The sequence below is a fragment of the Heterocephalus glaber genome, unplaced genomic scaffold (genome assembly GCF_053883595.1).
Source record: "Heterocephalus glaber isolate CG9 unplaced genomic scaffold, H.glaber_assembly_v1.0 deba00001188, whole genome shotgun sequence".
Taxonomy (NCBI): Eukaryota; Metazoa; Chordata; class Mammalia; order Rodentia; family Bathyergidae; genus Heterocephalus; species Heterocephalus glaber.
In genome coordinates, this window is record NW_028258210.1 from 1 (window position 1) to 27562 (window position 27562).

The window sequence follows — 27562 nt, forward strand, 5'->3', positions numbered from 1 at the left end:
AGTCCATAAGCATTTCTGTGCCAAGAAAACTCTGATGAACACTAAGAACCTACCTGTATACTGAGAGATTGCCAAGGAAACATTACTGTCCCCAGAGTTCAAAACTCTCCTAGGTGGACAAACTTCAAACTCACCTATCTTACTCCTGCAACCAACCAGAACAAGGGCCAAAACCTGCACAGAAGTAACATTTTCATGCTCACTGTGTTTTGGTATCCATTGTGACGACCTATCCAAGCCCCGAGTGTACCCTTGTACTCAGTGGACTGGCTGAGGATTCCCTCATGTGACCTGAAATCCTCCAAATCAACACAGTGGACAGGAAGAATGAGGGACACTTTTGTCACATGTGCATGTAGAATTTCAAAGCATCCTTGTTGGTGGCCTGGACATAAGTCCACACTTCCATGGAGGTGTGTAGAGATCACTGTACTTTGTGTGTCTCACTCTGACAACAGGAGCCCTGTGAAAAAAACACAAGAGGGAAAACACAAGAGGGATTTAGTCCACATCGCCTCACACCGGCACAGATGAGAACTGCAAAGGTTACTGTGCTTGTTTTCAGGAACTGCTGGGTTCATGACATGCATCCTTGCAGAAGTCGACAGACAACACCTGGTAAAAATTATCTCTCCTTATACAGGAATCTAAGGGAGTTCCAAGGATCAATACTGGTAAAAAGCAGGATATGAACAAGTATCCATGCATCTTGTTCAAGGATGGAGAACTTGAAAACTGTATGTAGGCCAGCCATCCTACATGAAAACTGAATGCTTACCCATAGCCATTGGGGAAAGCCTCTTATTTTACCTTCAGTAGCACAAATGTCCAAAAAATGTAGAAATGACCAAGATGCTCAGGTCTCCTCTCCAATGTTTAGCAGAAAAGAAAGGTGTTCTACAGACAATGGGAGCAACATCTCACAAAACCTGATCACCAGCTAGGTCCTTGGCAGGACGGCTGGTGATAAAATATGGCAGGACCAGATTAGGCACAGATTCCTTTTGACCTCTCTGATGAATAACAAGCCTTGTGAAACAGGCTATGTCCACATTAGGAGTTACCTGACAATCTGCAATCTTTCCTCAACAAACTTTTCTTAACTGCTGCATTTTACCAGCTACACTGTGATAACACCATGTAATTCAGCATGCAGTTTGCTCTGCAAGAGTATTCGGCCCTCACATTGGACATCACTACTTGAAGAGAAGGCTTTTGTTTCACCCACATACCAGAACCAATCTGAGGAGAACACTATCATCCCATGAAACTAATCATTATCAACTAGTCCTATAAAGATTCTTTTCATTCTGGTCTGCACACTGGCCCACCACAGTGTCACTAGATGAGGGTATGGGCAATCTCAGGACACACAGGCCCTCAACATTCATTTTCCTTCACCATATACGAAGCACAAACTCCTGGTCACTAGACTGGCAAAGTTCCATATTCATTGCTTCCCTGGGTACCTGTACTCAAAATAAGACCAAAACAAACCTCATTGTCCCCATCACTTACCAAGTTTCATGGAGATTCTCTGTCCTGTACCGAGATGCAGGCCCATACCTACCCTTACCTGGATCCTGGCACTACTCAAAGGTTTGGCTTCTCCTGGGTCACCATCTCTTCAGAACTGTTCAGTGGGAAAGATGCCCAAGAACTCCTACTCTTTACCAGTCCCTTCTTCCATATGTACCTGCACAATCTCCACGACTTCCTCTCATTCAGAGTATATCACCTCCACTGTGCTCCTCCTATGGGCCCATGGACGAGCTGTCAACAGTTAATGGACACTCTCCAGAAGATACCTGCCCAACTGCCCCAGTTCCTACCAAAGGACCCCCCCCCCCGTAACAATGATGTGTTGCCCCATTTATTCCCCTGCTGGGACAAGTATAAAGTGGATGAGACTTGCAGGCAGGGAAGCAATAGCACCTAATGCTTCCTTACAAAAACCAGGAAGGCTTGTTCACAGAGATAGTCCCAGGAAACATGAGACCATCTCAGTATATGTTCCCTTCTGACATTCATCTGGATCCAGATGATGTATTCCCTAAAGTGATATGAGGACCCTGATTGCTACCTTCGCATGATTTATGGCCACAGCTTTTAGACTTCAGGATCCTCTCTTCAAGGGGAACTGGAGAAAGTATGAGGGAGAAGGTTTCAACATAGAGCTGAATGAGCATCTCAATGCACAAGAAAACCACTGAGTGACAAAGAAACCAACTTCAATGTTGGGATTCTTGCCAGGAACACAGTCCAATCCCCAGAATTAAACCTCTCCTAAGGGGACACCTGCAAACTCTCCTATGCTGATTGCTACATGGGCAGTGCTCCAGCAAGTACAAACCCTGGATAGAATCACACATTCAGGGCCAGGAATTTAGCTCAGTGGTTTCACTGCCTGCTGCACAAGAGCAAGGACCCAAGTTCGATCCCCGGTACCAAAAAAAAAAAAAAAAGAATCACACATTCAATCCTCACCAGTTGGGCAACCATTTGTCCCTGTTCATGCCAAGGATCCCCTGAAATAGTAGCATGGCTAAAGACTCCATCCCTTCTGATCTAAGTACCTGAATTTCAAGGTAGGGGCCTGGAATGCCCAGGGACACCTCTGTTATCTTCTCACCTGGCAGGTGTGCTGGACCTAAACACACACTTACCATCTATCTTTAAGGATCCTTCTGCATATTTTCTGTGGCTCACTCTGACATGCATAGGTAGCCCTGTCAACACCACATCGAGGAATACTGACTTAGTACACATCTCCTTGCAGCACTAATTGTGAGAATGAATGGCAGAGGTCACTGCATTAGTTTGCAGAACCCACTTGTTGGACTATCTGGGTCCTTGTAGAACAGAAAGGACAAAGCTGTTAAAGTGAAGCCTGAAGATGTTCTGAGGGTCAGTATTCCCAGTGATTGGCATTTGGATACAATCAGCAATCTCTGGCTGTGAACACAAAAAATACATTAAGGCCTAATCATTCTACATGAAATGAGGTTCTTACTTGTAACCACCACAAAGGCTCTCTCCTTCTACCCTGAGTCATACATACACCAAACAGTGGTACAAACAGAAGGTTGCCCATGTGCCCTCCTCCAACACTCCTGAGAAACAAAAGGTGGGCATGGTGGCACATGCCTGTAATCCCAGCATTCAAGAGGCTGAGCCAAGAGGATCGCTTTGAGTTTGATCCCAGCCTGGGCTACATAGTGAGTTCAAGGACAGGCTGAACTACATATTAAGACCTTGTCTCAAACAAACAAAGATAAATGATGACCCATGGCTGAAGTTGGCCACATGCAAGATCTGATCTTGACTCAGGCATTTTTGAGATAACTTGGCATAAAACACCACAATACCAGGTTTGGCAGAAGCTCATTTTTGACCTCCTTAGGGAAGCATGACTCATGCTATGTCCACATTAGTAATTAACTTACCATCAGCAATCTCACCTCAAGAAACTGACTTTCATCCTTATATATACATATATATATACATATTATATATATATACACACACAGACACACAAACACACACACACACACATATATACACCCCTGAAGAGAAGGCCAAACAAACCATTTTAAAGCCATGTAATTCAGCATACCTTGCAAGAGCACATGGCTTTCCCATCATTCATCACCACTTGCACAAATGTTTTCTCCCCACCTGGATGCCACAACCAATCTGAGGGGAAAACTATCATCCCAAGTTACTAATCCTCATCAACCGGTCACCTGCACTGATTCCAGTGCCTCTTTGCTGGGCAGGTTGTTCTGCCGCAATGTCACTGGATCATGAAAAAAACACTCCCAGAAACTCAGCTGGTCCCAGCACCCAGAAGGAAGCTCCCCCACTGCCATCCCAGGCTCCTAGGGTACTGAAGCTCAGCCAGTCCCAGCACTCAGAAGGAAGCTCCCCACCTCCATCCCAGGATTCTAGGGCAGAGAGGGTGAGCCGGTCCCAGCACCTGGAAGGAAGCTCCCCCCCCGCTATCCCAGGCTCCTAGGGCAGTGAAGCTCAACTCAGCTGGTCCCAGCACCGGGAAGAAAGCTCCGAACCTGCATCCCAGGCTTCTAGGGCAGAGAGGGTGAGCCGGTCCCAGCAGCCAGAAAGAAGCTCCCCGCCTCCATCCCAGGCTCCTAGGGCCAAGAAGGTGAGCCAGTCCCAGCACCCAGAAGGAAGCTCCCCCACCACCATCCCAAGCTCCTAGGGCAGAGGAGCTGAGCCGGTCCCAGCACCTGGAAGGAAGCTCCCCTGCTGCCATCCCAAGCTCCTAGGGCAGAGAAAGTGAACCGGACGGGCGCCAGAAGCACCCCCCATGGAAATGAGAAGACACATAAACAAGCCTCAAAAACAGACTTCTGGATCACCTACAGAAACCCCAAAGGGAAACAAGATGGAACCATCTGACACTCAACCACCTGGACTCTGAGCTGGCAACAAAAGAGGATCTGGGAAAAACGAAATCAGAAATAATTACTCAGATAACAGCAAAGATTTTGTTTTTGTTTTTGTTTTTTTGTTTTTTGTTTTTGGTACTGGGGATCGAACTCGGGTCCTTGTGCTTGCACAGCAGGAGGTGAAACCACTGAGCTAAATTCCCCGTCCAACAGCAAAGATTTTGCTCATGGTGCAAGACATGATTAATAAATCTAGAGAGGACACAGATAAAAAAATAGAGGATCTGAGGAATATGATGGAATCCCAACATAGGAAACAAATTTAATCTATAAAATAGATACAAACAGATTTCCAAGAGATTAAAAACTCCATCGAAAGTCTGCGAAGTAGAATGAACCAGTGTGAAGATAGAATTTCACATATAGAAGATAAGATTGCAATTAGTGACCAGGAAAAGAAAAATTGCTTTAAAATTGTAAGGGAACATGAGAAATCAACCCAGCAGCTGCTAGACAATGCAAAGAAGAATAACATAAGACTGATCGGAGTCAATGAAGAAACAGGAGAGAGTGCAGATGACATAAAAAAAAACTCTTTGCAGCAGTAATGGTAGAAAACTTCCCAAGCTGGGGAAAAGAACTTGACATACAGATAAGTGAGGAATATAGGACTCCAAATAGCCTTGATCAAAAAAAATCTACACATAGGCATATAATTGTTAAGATTCCACAAACTCAACAAAGAACAAAGTTCTATAAGCAGTTGGAGAAAAGAAACAAATCACATACAAAGGAAAGCCCATCAGAATCACAGCAGACTTCTCAACACAAACCATCAAGGCAAGAAGAGCTTGGAGTGACATATTCCAAGCCCTAAAAGAAAACAGCCTCCAACCCAGATTGATGTACCCTGCAAAACTATCTTTCAAAATGGATGGAGAAATAAGATACTTTCATGACAAAGAGCACCTTAGCAACTTCATGAATACCAAACCAGCACTCCAAAGAATTTTACACAATATCCTAGGAACAGACATTGAGGATCACAACCCCAGGAAGCAAAGCAGAATGAACCCATCTGGCATGACAAGGAATTAAATGTAAAGGGGGAGAACCCAACAAAAAGAAAAAGTCATGGCAATGACAAGTCAGAATGTTTCAGTTATAACCATCAATGATAATGGTCTCAATTCACCAATCAAAAGAAATAGACTGGCAGAATGGCTCAAGAAGCAAAATCCAACAACATGCTGCATACAAGAAACACACTTCATTCAAAAGGAAACTCATAGACTGAAAGTTAAAGGGTGGAAAACAATACTGCATGTGACAGGAACCCGAAAAAAAGCAGGACTAGATATCCTCTTGGCAGATCAAGTAGATTTCAAACCAACACTGGTTAAGAGAGACAAAGAAGGACACTACATCCTTGTAAAGGGCAGAATCCAAGAGGAAGAGATGACAATCATAAATATCTATGCACCAAACACTAGTGCACCCAACTATATAAAACAAATACTAACGGACATGAAAAGTCATCTATGCACTAATACAATTGTAGTGGGGGACCTCAACACCCCACTGTCACAAATAGATCAACTAGACAAAAAATAAGTAATGAAATACTAGAACTCAAACTCTTGAACAAACAGATGTTTACAGAGTCTTCCACCCCACAAAATCAGAATACACATTCTTCTCAGCTGCACATGGGTCATTCTCCAAAATAGACCACATACTCACACATAGAACATGTTTAAGTAAGTGCAAAGAAATTGAAGTTATCCCCTGCATATTATTGGACCATAGTGTGATGAAATTGGAGATCTATAGTAAAACAAACTTGAAAATTTTCATAAGTATGTGGAAATTGAACAACACACTTCTAAATAACCAATGGGTCATAGACAAAATTAAAGAAGAAATCAGACAGTTTCTTCAATTAAAGGACAGTGACAATACAACATATCAGAATCTATGGGACACAATGAAAGCAGTCTTACAAGGAAAATTCATAGCAGTGAATATACATATTAGGAAAACAGAATAAGCCCAATTAAACAACCTGATGCTGAACCTCAAGCTTCTAAAAAAAGAAGAGCAGGACAAACCCAAAGCTCATACAAGGGAGGAAATTATAAAGATCAGAGGAGACATCAATGCAATGGAGTCTAAAAGAATGATACAAAAAATCAATGAAGCCCAGAGTTGGTTCTTTGAACGAATCAACAAAATTGACAAACCCTTAGACAATTTTATCAGAAAAAGGAAAGAAAAGGCCCAAATCCATGCAATTAGGAATGAAAATTGTGAAATTACAACAGACCCAGCAGAAATCCAGAGGACCATCAATACCTACTTCCAGAACCTATAGACCAATAAGATGGACAACAAAGAAGAAATGGACAGATTCCTACATACATATGAATTACCAAAGTTGAATGAAGAAGACCTAAAAATTCTAAACAACCCATTATTAACCAATGAAATTGAAAACGTAATTAAAAACTTAACAACTAAGAAAAGCCCGGGCCCTGATAGCTTCACTGCTGAATTCTACAAGACATTTGGAGAGGAACTACTGCCACTGCTGTTTAAACTCTTCAATGAAATTGAAAGGGAAGCAATACTCCCAAATTCATTCCTGGAAGCAAGCATCACTTTGATCCCCAAAGAAGAGAAAGACCCAACCAAAAAGGACAACTATAGGCCAATCTCACTAATGAACATAGATGCAAAAATCCTTAATAAGAGACTGGCAAACAGAATGCAGAAGATCATGAAGAAGATCATACACCCTGATCAAGTGGGACTCATCCTAGCGATTCAGGGATGGTTCAACATACGCAAATCAATCAGTGTAATACATTATATCAATAGAGCCAAGGACAAAAACCATATGATTATCTCCATAGATGCAGAAAATGCATTTGACAAAATCCAACACATATTTATGATAAAAACCCTACAAAAAATTGCAATAGATGGTATCTACCTCAAACTTATAAAAGCCATCTATGAAAAACCAACAGCCAACATCATATTAAATGGTCAAAAACTGAAATCCTTCACACGAAAATTAGGAACAGGACAAGGATGTCCATTATCACCACTCTTGTTCAATATAGTTCTGGAAACATTAGCCACGACAATCGGACAAGAGAAAGAAATAAAAGGAATAAACATAGGTAATGAAGAAGTCAAATTGGCATTATTTGCAGATGACATGATACTCTATGTAGAAGACCCCAAGAACTCCACCAAAAGTCTTCTAGACTTAATAACCAAATTCAGTCAAGTAGCTGGTTACAAAGTCAACACACAAAAATCAAAAGCTTTCCTCTACACCAATGACAGACTCACTGAGAGAGAAATAGGGCAAATAATTCCTTTCACAAGAGCATCCAAAAAATTGAAATACCTAGGAATCATCCTAAGGAAAGAAATCAAGGACCTCTTCTCTGAACACTATGGCACTCTGAAAAAAGAGATTGAAGATGATATCAGAAAATGGACAGACATCCCCTGCTCCTGGGTAGGAAGGAGTAATATAGTGAAAATGGCCATACTTCCAAAACTGCGGTATAGATTTAATGCAATTCCAATTGAGATCCCAGGAGCATACTTCATAGACCTTCAGAAAACAATCCACAAATTCATTTGGAGCAAGAAGAGATCCAGAATAGCAAAAGCAATTCTAGGTAACAGAGACATGGCAGGGGGATCACAATCCGCAACCTGCAACTACACTACAAAGCTACTGTGATAAAAACAGCACGGGACTGGCAAAGAAACAGACCTGAGCACCAGTGGAACAGATCAGAAGATGCAGAAACAACACCAGACACACTGAGCCATCTCATCTTCGACAAAGGAGCCAAACACCCTCACTGGAGGAAAGATAGTCTCTTTAATAAATGGTGCTCGAAAAATTGGGCTTCAACTTGCCAAAGATTAAAACTAGATCTATATCTCTCACCATGCACTAAACTAAAATCAAAATGGATTAAAGATCTAAATATTAAAATAGAAACTCTGAACCAGTTGGAACAGAGGTTAGGTAGAACCCTTGAAGACATCAGTGTAGGAAAAGATTTTATGAACAAAACCTCAGTTGCCCGTGAACTAGCACAAACAATCAACAAGTGGGATCTCTCCTTATTAAAAGGCTTCTGCACAGCAAGAGAAACCACCAGCAGTGTGAAGACACAACACACAATGTGGAAAAAAATCTTCACCTGCTCTTCCTCAGACAAAGGTCTACTATCTCGAATCTATAAAGAACTTAAAAAGATCAGATCTCCCAAATTTAAAGACCCAACCAAGAATGGGCATCTGAAATGAGCAGACATTTCTCAGACAAACAAGTAGAAATAGCAAATAAATACATGAAAAAATGTTCAACATCACTGGTCATTCGAGAGATGCAAATGAAAACAGTGCTGAGATTCCACTTCACTCCAGAAAGAATGGCTGCTATCATGACATCAACCAATAACAAATGCTGGCGGGGCTGTGGGGAAAGAGGAACCCTGCTCCACTGCTGGTGGGAGTGTAGACTGGTGGGACCACTGTGCAAATCAGTGTGGAGATACCTCAAAGAACTAGGACTGGAAGTCCCATTTGACTCTGCTATTCCCCTGCTGGGTATCTTCCTCAAAGAATTAAAAGAATCATACCACAGTGATATATGTGCACCCATGTTCATAGCAGCACAGTTTGTAATAGCTAACACATGGAAACAGCCCAAATGCCCATCAACTGGAGACTGGAAAAAGAAAATGTGGTTTTTTACTAAAATGGAGTACTACTCATCCATAAAAAATGAGAAATTAGAGACATGTATAGCTAAGTGGATGCACATTGAGGTGATACTCTTAAGTGAAATAAATAGGACACACGTGTAAATACCGAATAGTTTCTCAGGTGTGAGAAACTGAAAGTGTAAATAAGGACTAAATGTATAATAGGTAATGTGACATAGGAAGAGAAGGGGCAAAGGGGAAGAAAGTGGGAGGGCTAGGGGAAAGGATAGAAGGGAATGGGATTAATATGAGAAAATGGAAAAATAGGAACAAAATCTTCTGGAGGGGTTGAAGGGAGGGCCGGGCAAGGGTGAAAATTAAGAACCAAGAGAGACTATGTAAAGGGGCAAATTTCCAATGATGAATGTCATTATATTGTATACCTAAAATGTACCAATGATTAGAATGAATAATCGATAATGTAAAATAGGAAGAAAAGGTCCAAAGGGGTAGTGGTAGTGGGAGGGGCAGGGGAAAGGAAAGAAGGGAAAGGAAAAAAGATGAGAAATGGAAAAAATGGAAATAAAGTCTTTGTAAATAGGGAAGGGTGGAGGGTGTGAAGGGAGGGCTAGGAATGGGGAAAAAATAAGAACCAAGATGCATTATGTCAAGGTACAACTCCCAATGAGAAATGTAATTGTGTTGTATACCTACAATGTACCAATAAAAGAATTTAATACAAAAAAGAAGAGTATATGAACAGTAAATTTTCAGAAATTTACTTAATCACTCTGGATTCTCTTACTCCACATCTATCACAGAGGGGATAACACCTGGGTGACTGAATGTCAGTTTCAGTATATTTTTCCTTCCTACCACAGGGACAAACAAGATGGGAAATATAGTTACTATATTTTCAAATATGAAGTCTTTTAGATGAACTGTTTTACCTTTTCAGAATATACAATTTGGTGTGTAAAAAACTGTTATGCCCTGAACAGCACAGCATGAAGATGCCATTTAATTTTTTTAAATATTCTTACTATTTTTTTTGGAAAGGCCTGGAGCAAAAGGGAGGAAAGCCATTGGAATAGAAAAGACAATGTTTACAGAAGAAATGCAGCACTGGAGTCTTGAAAGGGGAGATTTTGCAATTAAATGAACTGAAGCCCATCCTGGCTTTGATATTTCAAAGCCTGTCCACAGGTCATGGTCCCCTGGGGTGGACAGAATGATGACAATACCTGCTCCATGCCAGCAACTGCTGCCCTACCACCTCCTGGGTGTTCACAGTGCAAAACCGTGCTCATAAAAGTCAGCATATTGTGTTAACCTACCATATTCTCACACTTGGTCTTCATGTTTTCACAGCTACTGGAGCGGTGGTGTTCCACAGCCTTCCCAGACTTCGCCACACTGACCAGACCCCAGTCACTTCACAACCTGCTTGGAGCTGCACTCTCTCTCCCGCTGGTCCACAGTTGTATAAGACAGGTCCAATGGAATCGGGACCTGTATCTGTTTGACAAAATCATGAGAACACTTGTAAAAATAAACAAAGTAGATTTAAAATTTTTGCTGAAATGAAGAGTTCAGGTATTATTTGGGGGAAATACTGCTTTTAAAAAGAAAGTACTGTAAATTATATTCTAACTACTTTAAAATGGAAAACATTTCTGGGAGACTCAGCTCTGCTAACACATTATGTGATTCCTCTCCCAATCAAGTGCCTTGCTGTCTGTCCCATTCTGTACCCAATGCCACCCACATACAGTTCTGCATTGACTTCTCTCTGCTGACCTTGGCCAAGCCCCACCCCAACTTCCAGACCCAGCTGAAGTGCCACTCACAAGTCCTCCTCAAATGTATTATATGCATCATATTATTTTTGTAAAATAAAATTTTGTCAAATTTATTTTTTCATTTCATTCATTCATTCACACCTTCTTTAGTAAGTATTTAAGCATCAATATGGTGTCATTAAGTGTACCAAAAGGCAAGGCACTTGCCTTCCTAGAGCATAGAGGCAAGTTTACAATCTGCCATACTGTCTGTGTTACAACTGCTAAACCCCACTGTGAGGGCCCCCAAACCAGCCAAACACAGTTAATAACACTGTAATTAACCGAACACACAGTTATTAACCAAACACAGTTAATAAACACAGTATGTCTCTTTCAGTAAAATTCTTATGAAAAACTGAATATGGGACAGTACTGGTCCACAAGCCATAGGTGAGCATTTCCACTTTAAATCAAATGAAAACTTTTTTTTTTCCTTAACTGACATTACATGGCAAATAGATATTCGAAAGGAAAAGTTAACTTCCAGATATGTGAACACAGTTTGGATACAGCTCACATGTATCGCATGGTTTTCCTAGCCTGACACAGGCCATTGCTTATCTTAGTGTAAGAGCTCACAATCTATTCAAAGCTCAAAATGTTTTTCATTGGGTAAAAAATGACCCCTTCATCGACCTACCCATTCTGTGGTGTTCACAATTTCTTTGTCTAAAACTTAAACCCAAATAAATGCTGTTAATAAACTTCTTGCCAAAGCCAAGCAGATTTACTGATTTTGTGGTGATTTTCCAATCCATGGAGTGAAATTTTCACAAAATTATCTCTCTCTATGTATATATCTCTCCAGTTTTTCTCACAAAAGGTTTAAGGAAGTTTATAAAAGATACATAGTCCAAAAGGATAAAGAAAAAGCAATTGGACAACTGCACTGAAGGAAATGTAAAGTACCAATAAAAGAGTGCGGTTAGCACTAAAAACTTGCCATGCTTGGAAGCCAGGTAGACTTGATTAAGACAAGCTGTCAAACTGTTTCTGTCACTCTAGCAAGGCAAGGAAGGGCACCTTATCCATTTCAGAAGTCACTGTGTTTACAAAGTGAAATTGAAAAGGTATTTGGAAACAGTGTGACTCTTCCTGGTGTTTTTGCCCATGGCATCCTATGACACAGAGACTGAACTAGAGTGGTGTCCTCAGTACTATCTTCCAACAGCAGCAGGCATTACTCAGGGTCTCTCAGTACACTGCCTTTCACTGCGGCACGATAACACAGCATCCTACCAAGTTCAACACAAGCAGGTCCATGGGCCTAAAATGCTGCAGTTCTCCTGTGCCACTTTTGTGCAGGACTGCTTAACCCAGAGGGGAGATCGTGCAGCATCAGAAGGAATAAACAGACTGCATCCATTTTAGGTAGGCTGATTTATAGGGGAATCTTTGTTAACTTTGGTCTGCCACCAACGGTTGTCCCTCTGTTAACAGGACTCCTGTTTTCCTCAGAGGGTCACTGCTCCATCCTGGGTAAGAGCACGGGATGTACAGGGACCTAGCACCCACCTGGAGCTGAGCAAAGCACAAACACGGCAATCTCAGCCAGGAAGCCTCCAGGGAGTCCCAGGCAGACAGGGAGAGTTTTGCTGCTCCTGTGGTTTTGGGCTTTTTTTTTTTTTAAATTAAGTTCTTTTATTGGTACATTGTAGGTATACAACACAATTACATTTCTCATTGGGAACTGTACCTTTACATAATGCATCTTGGTTCTTATTGTTTCCCCATTCCTAGCCCTCCCTTCACACCCTCCACCCTTCCCTATTTACAAAGACTTTATTTCCATTTTTTCCATTTCTCATCTTTTTTCCTTTCCCTTCTTTCCTTTCCCCTGCCCCTCCCACTACCCCTACCCCTTTGGACCTTTTCTTCCTATTTTGCATTATCGATTATTCATTCTAATCATTGGTACATTTTAGGTATACAATACAATGACATTCATCATTGGAAATCTGCATCTTTACATAGTCTCTCTTGGTTCTTAATTTTCACCCTTGCCCGGCCCTCCCTTCAACCCCTCCAGTCCTCCCTATTTACAAAGATTTTGTTCCTATTTTTCCATTTTCTCATATTAATCCCATTCCCTTCTATCCTTTCCCCTAGCCCTCCCACTTCCTTCCCCTTTGCCCCTTCTCTTCCTATGTCACATTACCTATTATACATTTAGTCCTTATTTACACTTTCAGTTTCTCACACCTGAGAAACTATTCAGTATTTGTTCATGTGTGTCCTATTTATTTCACTTAAGAGTATCACCTCAATGTGCATCCACTTAGCTATACAAGTCTGTAATTTCTCACTTTTTATGGCTGAGTAGTACTCCATTTTATAAAAAAAACCACGTTTTCTTTATCCAGTCTCCAGTTGATGGGCATTTGGGCTGTTTCCAAGTGTTAGCTATTACAAACTGTGCTGCTATGAACATGAGTGCACATATATCACTGTGGTATGATTCTTTTAATTCTTTGAGGAAGATACCCAGCAGGGGAATAGCAGGGTCAAATGGGACTTCCAGTCCTAGTTCTTTGAGGTATCTCCATACTGATTTGCACAGTGGTCCCACCAGTCTACACTCCCACCAGCAGTGGAGCAGGGTTCCTCTTTCCCCACAGCCCCGCCAGCATTTGTTATTGGTTGATGTCATGATAGCAGCCATTCTTTCTGGAGTGAAGTGGAATCTCAGCACTGTTTTCATTTGCATCTCTCGAATGACCAGTGATGTTGAACATTTTTACATGTATTTATTTGCTATTTCTACTTGTTTGTCTGAGAAATGTCTGCTCATTTCAGATGCCCATTCTTGGATTGGGTCTTTAAATTTGGGAGATCTGATCTTTTTAAGTTCTTTATAGATTCGAGATAATAGACCTTTGTCTGAGGAAGAGCAGGTGAAGATTTTTTCCCACATTGTGTGTTGTGTCTTCACACTGCTGGTGGTTTCTCTTGCTGTGCAGAAGCCTTTTAATAAGGAGAGATCCCACTTGTTGATTGTTTGTGCTAGTTCATGGGCAACTGAGGTTTTGTTCATAAAATCTTTTCCTACACTGATGTCTTCAAGGGTTCTACCTAACCTCTGTTCCAACTGGTTCAGAGTTTCTATTTTAATATTTAGATCTTTAATCCATTTTGATTTTAGTTTAGTGCATGGCGAGAGATATAAGTCTAGTTTTAATCTTTGGCAAGTTGAAGCCCAATTTTTCGAGCACCATTTATTAAAGAGACTATCTTTCCTCCAGTGAGGGTGTTTGGCTCCTTTGTCGAAGATGAGATGGCTCAGTGTGTCTGGTGTTGTTTCTGCATCTTCTGATCTGTTCCACTGGTGCTCAGGTCTGTTTCTTTGCCAGTCCCGTGCTGTTTTTATCACAGTAGCTTTGTAGTGTAGTTGCAGGTTGGGGATTGTGATACTCCCTGCTATGTCTCTGTTACCTAGAATTGCTTCTGCTATTCTGGGTCTCTTCTTGTTCCAAATGAATTTGTGGATTGTTTTCTGAAGGTCTATGAAGTATGCTGCTGGAATCTCAATTGGAATTGCATTAAATCTATATAGCAGTTTTGGAAGTATGGCCATTTGCACTATATTAATCCTTCCTACCCAGGAGCAGGGGATGCCTGTCCATTTTCTGATATCTTCAATCTCTTTTTTCAGAGTGCCTTAGTTTTCAGAGAAGAGGTCTTTGATTTCTTTCCTTAGGATGATACCTAGGTATTTCAATTTTTTGGATGCTATTGTGAAAGGAATTATTTGCCCTATTTCTCTCTCAGTGAGTCTGTCATTGGTGTAGAGGAAAGCTATTGATTTTCTTGTGTTGACCTTGTAACCAGCTACTTGACTGAATTTGGTTATTAAGTCTAGAAGACTTTTGGTGGAGTTCTTGGGGTCTTCTACATAGAGTATCATTGTCATCTGCAAATAATGCCAATTTGACTTCTTCATTACCTATGTTTATTCCTTTTATTTCTTTCTCTTGTCTAATTGTCATGGCTAATGTTTCCAGAACTATATTGAATAAGAATGGGGATAGTGGGCATCCTTGTCTTGATCCTGATTTTAGTGGGAAGGATTTCAGTTTTTGACCATTTAGTATGACATTGGCTGTTGGTTTTTCATAGATGGCTTTTATCAGTTTGAGGTGGAGACCATCTATTCCAATTCTTTGTAGTGCTTTTATCATAAATGCATGTTGGATTTTGTCAAATGCTTTATCTGCATCTATGGAGATAATCATATGGTTTTTGTCCTTGGCTCTATTGATATAGTGTATTACATTGATTGATTTGTGTATGCTGAAGCATCCCTGCATCCCTGGGCTGAATCCCACTTGATCAGGGTGTATGATCTTCTTGATGATCTTCTGCATTCTGTTTGCCAGTCTCTTATTAAGGATTTTTGCATCTATGTTCATTAGTGAGATTGGCCTACAGTTCTCTTTTTCAGTTGGGTCTTTCTCTGCTTTGGGGATCAAAGTGATGCTTGCTTCCAGGAATGAATGTGGGAGTATTCCTTCCCTTTCAATTTCAGTGAAGAGTTTAAACAGTAGTGGCAGCAGTTCCTCTCTAAATGTCTTGTAGAATTCAGCAGTGAAGCCATCAGGCCTGGGGTTTTCTTAGTTGATAAGTTTTTAATTACATTTTCTATTTCATTGGTTGATATTGGGTTGTTCAGAATTTTTAGGTCTTCTTCCTTCAACTTTGGTAATTCACATGTATCTAGGAATCTGTCCATTTCTGCTGTGTTGTCCATCTTATTGGCGTATAGGTTCTGGAAGTAGGTATTGATGATCCTCTGGATTTGTGCTGGGTCTGTTGTAATTTCACAATTTTCATTCCGAATTGCATGGATTTGGGCATTTTCTTTCCTTTTTCTGACAAGGTTGGCTAAAGGTTGGTCAATTTTGTTGATTCTTTCGAAGAACCAACTCTTGGCTTCATTGATTTTTTGTATCGTTGTCTTAGTCTCCGTTGCATCGATTTCTCCTCTGATCTTTAGAATTTACTCCCTTGTATGAGCTCTGGGGTTGTCCTGCTCTTCTTTTTCTAGAAGCTTGAGGTTCAGCATCAGATTGTTTAATTGGGCTCCTTCTGTTTTCCTAATATGCATATTCAGTGCTATGAATTTCCCTCGTAAGACTGCTTTCATTGTGTCCCATAGATTCTGATATGTTGTATTGTCATTGTCATTTAATTGAAAGAACTGTCTGATTTCTTTAATTTCCTCTGTGACCCATTGGTTATTCAGAAGTGTGTTGTTCAATTTCCATGTGTTTATGAAATCTTTTGAGTTTCTTTTGTTATGGATCTCCAATTTCACTGCACTATGATTGGATAATATACAGGGGATAACTTCAATTCCTTTGCACTTAAACATGTTCTATGTGTGAGTATGTGGTCTATTTTGAAGAATGAGTCATGTGCAGCTGAGAAGAATGTGTATTCTGATTTTGTGGGGTGGAAGACTCTGTAAACATCTGTTAAGTTCATTTGTTCAAGAGTTCGAGTTTTAGTATTTCATTACTTATTTTGAGTCTAGTTGATCTATTTATTTGTGACAGTGGGATGCTGAGGTCCCCCACTACAATTGTATTAGTGCATATATGACTTTTCATGTCAGTTAGTATTTGTTTTATATAGTTGGGTCCACTAGTGTTTGGTGCATATTTATAATTGTCATCTCTTCCTCTTGGTTTCTTCCCTTTACAAGGATGTAGTGTCCTTCTTCATCTCTCAATCAGTGTTGGTTTGAAATCTACTTGATTTGCAAAGAGTATAGCTACTCCTGCTTTTTTTGGGTTCCTGTCGCATGGAGTATTGTTTTCCCCCTTTAACTTTCAGTCTATGAGTTTCCTTTTGAATTAAGTGTTTCTTGTATGGAGCATATTGTTGGATTTTGCTTCTTGAGCCATTCTGCCAGTCTATTTCTTTTGCTTGGTGAATTGAGACCATTAACATTGATAGTTATGACTGAAATGTATTGACTTGTCATTGCCATGACTTTTTCTTTTTGTTGGCTTCTCCCCCTTTACATTTAATTTCTTGTCATGCCAGATGGGTTCATTTTGCTTTGCTTCCTGGGGTTGTGAACCTCAATGTCTGTTCCTAGGATATTGTGTAAAATTCTTTGGAGTGCTGGTTTGGTATTTAAGAAGTTCCTAAGGAGCTCTTTTTCATGAAAGTATCTTATTTCTCCATCCATTTTGAAAGATAGTTTTGCCGGGTACATCAATCTGGGTTGGAGGCTGTTTTCTTTTAGGGCTTGGAATATGTCACTCCAAGCTCTTCTTGTCTTGATGGTTTGTGTTGAGAAGTCTGTTGTGATTCTGATGGGCTTTCCTTTGTATGTGATTTGTTTCTTTTCTCTGATTGCTTGGAGAACTTTGTTCTTCTGTTGTGTTTCTGGAATCTTAACAATTATATGCCTATGTGTAGATTTTTTTTGATCAAGGCTATTTGGAGTCCTATATGCCTTACTTATCTGTATGTCTAGCTCTTTCCCCCTGCTTGGGAAGTTTTCTGCCATTATTTCTGTGAAGAGATTTTTTTATGTCATCTGCACTCTCTCCTGTGTCTTCATTGAGCCCAGTCAGTCTTATGTTATTCTTCTTTGCATCATCTAGCAGCTGCTGGATTGATTTCTAATGTTCCCTTATAATTTTGAAGCAATTTTTCTTTTCCTGGTCACTAACTGCAATCTTATCTTCTATATCTGAAATTCTGTCCTCACATTGGCTCATTCTGCTGTGTAGACTTTCAATGGAGTTTTTCATGTCCTGGAAATCTATTTACATCTGTTTTATGGATTCCATTTGTTTCCTATGTTGGGATTCCATCATGTTCCTCAGATCCTCTCTAGATTTATTAATCATGTCTTGCACTAGGGGCACAATTTCTCCTGTTATCTGAGAAATTATTTCTGACTTCATTTTTTCCAGATCCCCTTTTGTTGCCAGTTCAGTGGGTCCAGGTGGTTGAGTATCAGAGTGTTCCATCTCGTTTCCCTTTGGGGTTGCTGTAGGTGATCAGGAAGTCTGGTTTTGAGACTTATTTACGTGTTTTCTCATTTCGACTTGGGCGGGGGGCTGTTAGCACCTGCACGGATTACCTCCTCTGAGCTGGGAGAGGCGGGAGAGTGGCCAGGAGCAGCAGTAGGGATGGTGACCCAAAAGCCCTTTCCTGTGGGCTGGGAGCAGCGGGAGGGATGGCGGCTGGGAAGCCCCTTCCTCTGGACCAGGAGCAGTGGGACGGTGGCTAAGAAGCCCCTACCTCTGGGCCGGGAGCAGCAGGACTCAGTACCTTGGTCTGGTGTTCTGGTGTCCTCTGCATCTTTGTAGTGTGGTACCAGGTGGCTGCCTGTCTGCAGCGGGATGATTCTGCATCTTCCGCGTGACCCGGGACCTCGGTAGGGCATGCACAGACCTGCCTGTCTGCAGTGGGCCGATCCTGTGGTTTTGTGTTTTGTTTTCCTTTCCATTTTTACTGCTGGGAGTTGGGAACTATTGTTCGGGTCCTTTTCCCCAGCTTGTAGAAAGCTCACTTAAGAGGAGAAGCAGCCCAGTGCAAGTAGTCATGATTTTAAAAGTAGAGCATAGTGCCTGTATCCAGGAAAACATGGCTTCCCAATGACAGGACTGGATTACTTTTTGCTGAAATTAGTTTGAATTGGGGTTCCAGCATTTTCACCTAACCTAGTGATGAATACAATGTGTACTCTTTATTCACTTAGTATAGTTATCAGTACCTATTCAATAGCATTTACTACAAATATAACATTTTAGTCACTTTTCTGATACTGCAAAACAATACCTGACACTCACAACGTAAAGGAGGACAGATTTATTTTGGCTCATAGTCTCAGAAGCTTTAGTCCATGGTTCGCTGACACTGAAAAGGCATGGTGGAAGGGGTTGCCAGGAAGGAAAGCTGCTCCAATCATCCACTGTGGCCCAGAAGCCGAGAGGGAAGGGAGGAGCCAGAGAGGAAGATACAGCCCCAGGGAACCACTTCCCTGACCAAGCCCCACCTCCTAACAACACATTGAGCTATGAATTCTTCTGTGAATTGATTCACATGAGGCTTTTTGGAGACACTGCAGATCTAACCATATGGCTATTCTGAGTTCCCTCTGAATAGGAAACCACCTGCTTCAATAGCCAGTCAAGCTGGAGCAATGGGCTCATGAAAAGAAACGACTGAGTAAAAGGTAACCAGCCCCAGCAGGGAGGTAAACTGAAGGCCTCACAAAGACTGTACCTTGCAGTCACCACCTGCTGTCCCCTCACACTAGGTCGCAGCACTGAACACTGCACTTTGTGATTGAGATCACTGTCCGAGGCTGAATAACTATCCATGTGGACCTGAAAGTTACAACCTGCTATGGATCCTCCACTCTGGGCCATCCAGGGGATATAAACTAAAACTGTTTTATTCATTAAGGAAAACTGCTATGGACATTTGTGGAAGAACTCCGTGGTCCCTATTGAAACTGAAATGAAACTGAAGGCAACCCAGGAAAGAAAATCCTCCTCAAAATAAACAGATCTCTCAGTGAGGACCCTGATCACAGCGTCTTGACAGAGAATGAACTCTTGGGATGGAAAATCACACCTCCTACTGTGCCTGCTACATACGAAGCATCTATCTGTTCCTGACATTAAACTTGAAGTTCTTGAAACTGAAACCATAGGCAGATTTCCTAGTTTTTCATTGCTGTTTTTAAAGAGCATACAAACTTCTTCCACTATGAAAAGGATGGGAAGTATCTCCCCAAAATCATTAAAAGCGTTATATCACAGCAATATATACACAACCATGTTATCACAGCACAATATGTAATAGGGAAATCTTGGAAACAAGATGGCCAAATTCCCTTCAATGGATGAATACACAAGATGTGGTGGTTTTTTTATACAATGGAGTACTTACTGCTCAAACTAAAAAAAAGTTAACCAAGGGCTGGGGATTTAGCTCAGTAGTTCAGGCACCTGCCTTGCAAGCACAAGGTCCCGAGTTCGATCCCCAGTACAAAAAAAAAAAAACCTTTCCAGGTAAACGGACGCACCTTGACACTATATGCTTCATCAATGAGACACAGGTTTGAGTATTGCATTGTTTCTCTGGTGTGAGAAACCAAAAGGGTAAATAAGGTCCAAAATGTATAACAGATATTGGAAAATAGGAAGAAAATGTTTAAGTGGGAAGGGGAAAGAGGGAGGTGGGAGGGGGAAACAACAAGATAAAATAGAATAGAAGGAAAAAATGGAAACAAAGCTTTTACACATACAAAGAAAAAAGAGTTGAAGGGAGGGACGGGAATGGGGCAAACACAAATGGAGATATATCTCATACAGGTCACACAACTGAAAAGATTATGGGAAAATTAGTAATCTGATAAAATGGTAGTGGAAATTGAAAGCGACATACTCCCTTGCTGCAGAAGTTTTCCAAAACATCTACCTTTTCGTGGGACAGAAGGACTGCTTTGTGTCTTGCTGTATCCAAGTAGCTACAGGAAAAGAACCTAAGCAGGGGATCCCTGAAAACAGTCCATGAATCTTGCACCACAGTCTGCAGTATCATGGGTACCACCAGTACCATATTTACCAGTTGTACCATATGTAGACACTAGGGGGTGCGCCAGCACCACGACTCTGTATAGCACCAAAGAGGCTGCAGAAGGGAGGCCTGAGTAGAAACCCCCAAACTCAGGAGATAAGGGGAACTCACTACTGGGATGCAAGTTTGTTAACCATATGAAAATCGATTACCTTATAACAAGATAAAGAACAGAAAGCAAGTGATCACCTTGATCCATACAGAAAAATGATTTAATACAACCAAACATGCAGTTCTAATTAAAAAAAATCAATCTGAGAACATAGAAAACGGTAGGAAATGCTATATAATTGAAAACGGTATATACGAAAATCTCACACTGCAGATCATACTGACAGGAAGGAACTAAAAGCTTTTGCTCTGATATCAGGAAAAAGGCAAGGAGATCCAGTCTCAACACCACTATTCACAAGTTGAATTACTCCGACTAGTGAGTAAGCTCTAACTAGAACAATCAGACAAGAAATAGGCATACAAATGGAAAAAACCCATAAAATTAGTTCTGTTCACAGGTAAAACAAGCTTATCTCCAGAAACACCTAAAGATAGTAATAAAAAAGTATTACAACCAAAGTAAAATTGCAGAATAAAAATACAGAATCAGCTGTATTTTATACACTCACAATGACAAACATGAGAAGAAAATTCAGAAATCGATATATAGCATGAACAATACATACCATGAAAAAGAATAGGAATGAAAGTAACCAAAGAAGTGAATGACTTCTACAATAAAAACAACAAAATATCGCTTAACTAAATCAAAGATATGAACAAATGAAGATATATTGTAGATTGGAAGTCGTAATACTGATAAAATGTCCACGCTACACAAAGCAATTTACAGATGCAAGGAAATCTCTCCCAAAACCGTAATGGCGTTCTTTGCAGAAACAGAAAAAAGTGATCCTCAAAGCTGCATGAAACCACAAAGGACTCCAGGTAGCCAACCCAATCCTGAAACAACACAACTGGAGGCCTCACACATCCTGTCTTCAAACATACTACAAAACAACAATAATTAAGACAATGGGGCGCTGGCCATTCAGTGGATCTGAATAGAGAGCCCAGAAATAAACTCTTCAATATCTGGCCAAATTATTTGGCAGTGATGCCAAGACCACACGATGGCAAAAAATAACCTCAACAAATGGTGTGGGGAACACTAGATACCCACCTGCAAAAGAATGAAGTTGGGCCCTTATCTTATACGTCATTCAAAAATTGACTCAATATGGACTCAAGATCGAAACACAAGATCTAAAATTATGAAACTCTCAAAAGAATCAGGAATCCAAACACTGAACTGAACAATGACTTCCTGAATAAAAAATGTCAGAAAGAAAATTAAAAAAAAGATAAATGGAACCATATCAAACTTTAAAACTTCTGTGAGTGTAAGGAAACAATTTACAGAATGGGAGAAAATATGTACAAATAATATTATCTAATACGAGGTTAACATCCAAAATGCAGTGTTGCCTTGGTTTATGAACTTAATTTGTTTTACATTTTGGAGAACATGGATGGCTGAGTTTGTGTTTGTGTTTGTGTGGGGAAGATGGCCGTGGTCATGTTTGTCACTTGATAAGCAGTTTGCAAATGCAAGCAAAATTTTTTGAATGCTTTTGTTTAGAAAACGAATTGTTTGCAAACAGAAGTGTTCATGAATCAAGGCATTATTTTATACAAGGAATTTCAACTTAACAAAACTGATTTTAAAGTAAGCAAATAATTTTAATACTTATTTCTCCAAAGAAAATTAAAGGTGGCAAATAAGTACACAAAAGATGTTTCGTGAAAATGAAAATCAGAACCACACCATCTCAGGGCCAGCAATTTAGCACAGTGGTGCCCCACCTGCCTCACAAGCACAAGGTCTGGAGATTGATCGCTGGTACCAAAATCTAAACAAAACAAAACAAAACAAAAAAACACACTATCACCTTGTACCTCATAAAATCAACTTATATGCCATTTATAAGAAATAAACCTAAATAACATTAGAAAGATTGAAAAGGGAAAAGATTTACACGTTAACATGGAAAATAGTAACAGTCATATCAGAAAAGTATGCAAAGGCATGAAACAGAACAAAATGAAGAGTGAAATGAAGACAATCCAGAATTATGAAAGAAAGGAGGGACAGAGTCTACGTAAATGGAAAACAGAAATACTACAGAAAAGGTGACAGACACACAAGAGCTGGCAATTGCAACATAATTTAGTGAATCTTTGACAGGTAGCTGAGGGCAAGGAAAAATAGGTATGTTATTTAAACAGTATTATGAATGAAGTTGCATATATGCATTCATTACAAAGTCTAAACTCTGAACCTTATAGAAAAATAGTGTACCTATTTTTCCAGTAAAAGTAGAAGACTTAACTGAAAGTCTAAATAATCAGTTTCAACCAATCAAAAAAGCCTCGTAAGGATTTCAAAAAGGAAAAAGATCGTATCGTTTTTAAATCAGTGCGAATTACTAAAACTAGGCAAAATATTAGGTCGTTTAAAAAATAATGCCTGGAAGTAAGGAAATGCAGGAAGGCAAACAAATATGGTAATAGCAGTTCTTCATTTCTGGGAAACAGGATTATGGTGAATTTTATTTTCTTCCTCTTGTCTGACTCTACTTTTAAAGCTTCCATAATTATTACATTATATTTATGATGTGAACTTATTTTAAAATACCAAAACATAAATATTACATTTAAAAATACAAATACAAATGTCGTACTTCAAGAAAAGTTCACCCTTCTAAATGCCTATGTTAAGAATAAAGAAAACTAGCGCGCTCCCCATGCACCGCGCCCCCGCAGGAGCGGCCCCAGCTCCAGGCCGCCCCGCCCCCGCCTTGCCCACCTCTGCCCAATGCTGCTCAGGCGCTGCCTGGCTTCCTCCGCGCCAGTGATGCCACAGCGCAGCCTCGCGGTCCCTGTCCCCAGGCCCTCTGGAGCCGCGGCGACCCAGCCCACTGCCATGTCCAGGAGCCTGAGGAACAAGAGCCACTGGAAGAGCAAAGTCCACAAGGGGGGCGCAGAGAACGGCCAGTTCCCCTACCTTGGTGACGCGCGGCTGGGCAAGGTGGCTTCGGAGAGCGGCAGAAGGCTGGTGTCGGAGGAGCTGCTCCTGGAGGTGCACTAGACTCAGGTGGCCGGGCTCACCAACGGGGACTTGCTGCGGTCATCAGGAACTACCAAGGCCCGCTGAGGCTCAAGTGCTTCTGCCGACGCGGACACGTAACACCTACCCCCGCGTCCCGACCCCGCACGTGTGCGCCGCACACCTACGCCACATGCCTACGCCGCACGCTGACCCCAAAAGCTACCCCGCACGCTGACGCAGCATGCCGAACTCGACGCCGTCGATGCCAGCCAACCCCGCACTCCTACCCCAAATGCCAACGCCACACGCAGACTCCATTCGCTGACTCCGCACGCTGATGCCACACGCCTAACCCCACGCCGACGCCACAGGCAGACGACGCACGCCGCTCACCTCACCGGAAGCACTTGAGCCTCAGCGGGCCTTGGCAGTTCCTGATGACCGCAGCAAGTCCCCGTTGGTGAGCCCGGCCACCTGAGTCTAGTGCACCTCCAGGAGCAGCTCCTCCGACACCAGCCTGCTGCCGCTCTCCGAGGCCACCTTGCCCAGCCGCGCGTCACCAAGGTAGGGGAACTGGCCGTTCTCTGCGCCCCCCTTGTGGACTTTGCTCTTCCAGTGGCTCTTGTTCCTCAGGCTCCTGGACATGGCAGTGGGCTGGGTCGCCGCGGCTCCGGAGGGCCTGGGGACAGGGACCGCGAGGCTGCGCTGTGGCGTCACTGGCGCGGAGGAAGCCAGGCAGCGCCTGAGCAGCATTGGGCAGAGGTGGGCAAGGCGGGGGCGGGGCGGCCTGGCGCTGAGGCCGCTCCTGCGGGGGCGCGGTGCATGGGGAGCGCGCTAGTTTTCTTTATTCTTAACATAGGCATTTAGAAGGGTGAACTTTTCTTGAAGTACAACATTTGTATTTGTATTTTTAAATGTAATATTTATGTTTTGATATTTTAAAATAAGTTCACATCATAAATATAATGTAATAATTAAGGAAAGCTTTAAAAGTAGAGTCAGACAAGAGGAAGAAAATAAAATTCACCGTAATCCTGTTTCCCAGAAATGAAGAACTGCTATTACCATATTTGTTTGCCTTCCTGCATTTCCTTACTTCCAGGCATTATTTTTTTAAACGACCTAATATTCTGCCTAGTTTTAGTAATTAACACCGATTTAAAAACGATACGATCTTTTTCCTTTTTGAAATCCTTACGAGGCTTTTTTGATTGGTTGAAACTGATTATTTAGACTTTCAGTTAAGTCTTCTACTTTTACTGGAAAAATAGGTACACTATTTTTCTATAAGGTTCAGAGTTTAGAACTTGCAATGAATGCATATATGCAACTTCATTCATAATACTGTTTAAATAACATACCTATTTTTCCTTGCCCTCAGCTACCTGTCAAAGAGTCACTAAATTATGTTGCAATTGCCAGCTCTTGTGTGTCTGTCACCTTTTCTGTAGTATTTCTGTTTTCCATTTACGTAGACTCTGTCCCTCCTTTCTCTCATAATTCTGGATTGTCTTACTTTCATTTTATCCTTCATTTTGTTCTGTTTCATGCCTTTGCATACTTTTCTGATATGACTGTTACTATTTTCCATGTTAACGTGTAAATCTTTTGCCTTTTCAATCTTTCTAATGTTATTTAGGTTTATTTCTTATAAATGGCATATAAGTTGATTTTATGAGGTACAAGGTGATAGTGTGTTTTTTTGTTTTGTTTGGTTTCATTTAGTTTTTGGTAGCAGTGATCAAACTCCGGACCAGGTCTTTGTGAGGCAAGTGGCGGCACCACTAAGCTCAATTCCTGGCCAGGAGACGGTGTGGTTTTCATTTTCATTTTCCCAATAATTAGTGGTATTAAAAATCTTTTGTGTGCTTATTTCCAAATTTCTTTGGAGAAATGAATGTTTAACTTATTTGCTTACTTTAAAATCAGTTTTGTTTAGATGAATTTCCTTGGATAAAGTAATGCCTCAATTCAAGAACACTTCTCTTTGCAAACGACTTGGTTCCCAAACAAAAGCATTCACAAATTTTGCTTCCGTTTACAAACTCCGCATCAGGTGACAAACATGACCAGGACCATGTTCCTCAAACAGAAACGCAAATGCAGCTGTCTTCTCCAAAATGGAAAACAAATTAAGTTGAAAAACCAAGGCACCACTGCATTTTGGATATTAACCTCATATTAGATATTATTATTTGCAAATATTTTCTCCCATCCTGTAAATTGTTTCCTTACACTCACAGAAATTAGTTTTTTCCTTAAATTCTTTTATTGGTACATCTTAGGTATACAGTAAGTTTACATTTATCATTGGGTGCTTGTACCTGAAAATGATGTATCTTGGTTCTTATTTTTTCCCCACTACCTGTGCACCCTTCACCCCCTCCAGCCTTCCCTATTTACATAGATTTCATTTCCATTTTTTTTTTCTTTTCTCATAATTTTTCCTTTCCCTTCTTTCTTTTGCCCTGCACCTCCCACTACCCCCTACCCCTTTGGACCTTTTCCTATTTCAAATTAACAGTTATTCATTTTAAACATTTAAATCCTTAATTACACTTTAGTCACACCTACTTGTTTATTTTTGTTAGAGATTGTATTCATACTTGCTGTAGCAGAGTTGAGTCTGTGAAAGAGATCATCTGGCTTATGAAGCCAGGGATATTCACCATCAGGACTTATACAGAAATGTTTGCTGACTATTCCATTCAAACAAGTTTACAAACTGAGAACTGTATTTTGATGGTGCAAGAATGTTTGTGCACATATGAGTAAGGGTTCTGAGGTCAAAGTTGTTTGGCAGCTGATCTGGATGCTAGATATAGTCTCCCACAGGTTCTGATCCTGAATTCGTGCAACTTGTGATTATGTCACCTCCCTTTCATCCAAGGGAAGTTTGTAGATGTGATGAAATTAAGAGTCCTACGAGGGAAGATTGTAAGATATTAACTTGGCGGGCTTGATGTATTTACCAGAATCCTTATTAGCAAGTGTAAAGACATCCTGTAGCAGAGGAGATGCTGTATAACAGATTTTGAAGATAGAGAAAAGCGACCTGTCTCCTAGAAGGTAATCAGACTCAAAAATTCAGAAAAGCCAAGAGAACATGTTCACTCCAGCCTTTACACAGAGATGGGGGGATAACTATTTCACCCTCATTCTTTTATTTAAAGGGTGAGGATAAATGTGAAAGGAGTCATCACATAAGACTTGAAGTGAATTTAGGATTTTGTAACTTGCTCTGGCCAAAACAATATGAGACTGATAATGTCAAAGGATTTCAATGAGCAATTGTCCTGCTCTGTGTTGGAATTCTGCCTCACCACATGACATCACAGGCCACCTAGCTGTAAGAAAAAGGGTCATGTTGATAAGAAGCCAGTTTCGTTATCCAATCTCCAGTTGATGGCAATTGGGCTCTTTCCAAGTATTAGCTATCACAAACTGTGGTGCTATGAACATGGGTACAGACATATTGCTGTGGTATGACTCATTTAATTATTTGGGAAGATAACCAGCACAGGAATAGCTGGGTCAAATGGGTCTTCCAATCCTACATCTTTGATGTATCTCCACAATGATTTCCACAGTGGTTGCACCAGTTTACACTCTCACCAGCAGTGGAGCAGTATTCCAAATTCCCCACAGCCCTGCCAGCATTTGCTATTTGTTGATTTCATGATAGCAGCCATTACTTCTGGGGTGAGATGTAATCTCAGTGTTGTTTTCCTCTGCATCTCTCCAATGATCAGTGATGTTAAATACTTTTTCACATGTTTATTTGCTATTTCTACTTCTTTGTCTGAGAATTATCTGTTCATTTTACTTGCCCAGTTTTGGATT

At 41.0% G+C, this 27562-nt stretch overlaps 1 long non-coding RNA gene and 1 pseudogene across 4 annotated transcripts in view; one reads left to right on the forward strand and one right to left on the reverse strand.

Moving 5' to 3' along the window:
- Window positions 1-284: 284 nt before the first annotated feature.
- The window catches only part of LOC147828241 (uncharacterized), a 50721-nt gene continuing 23443 nt past the window's right edge, over window positions 285-27562 (reverse strand). For 2 of the 3 annotated variants that reach the window (XR_015451111.1, XR_015451110.1), the window contains 2 exons: window positions 10495-10675; window positions 285-463 (listed from right to left, as the gene is read on the reverse strand). This is a non-coding gene — a long non-coding RNA (uncharacterized LOC147828241). Of the gene's footprint in view, window positions 464-10494; window positions 10676-23674; window positions 23864-27562 lie in introns of those variants that run through there. The other variant, XR_015451112.1, reaches the window with a different exon arrangement.
- The window catches only part of LOC101700179 (olfactory receptor 7D2-like), a 29360-nt pseudogene continuing 26160 nt past the window's right edge, over window positions 24363-27562 (forward strand). Inside the window, exon 1 of the transcript XR_015451109.1 lies at window positions 24363-24481. The product of XR_015451109.1 is annotated as an olfactory receptor 7D2-like (transcript). The remainder of the gene's footprint in view (window positions 24482-27562) is intronic.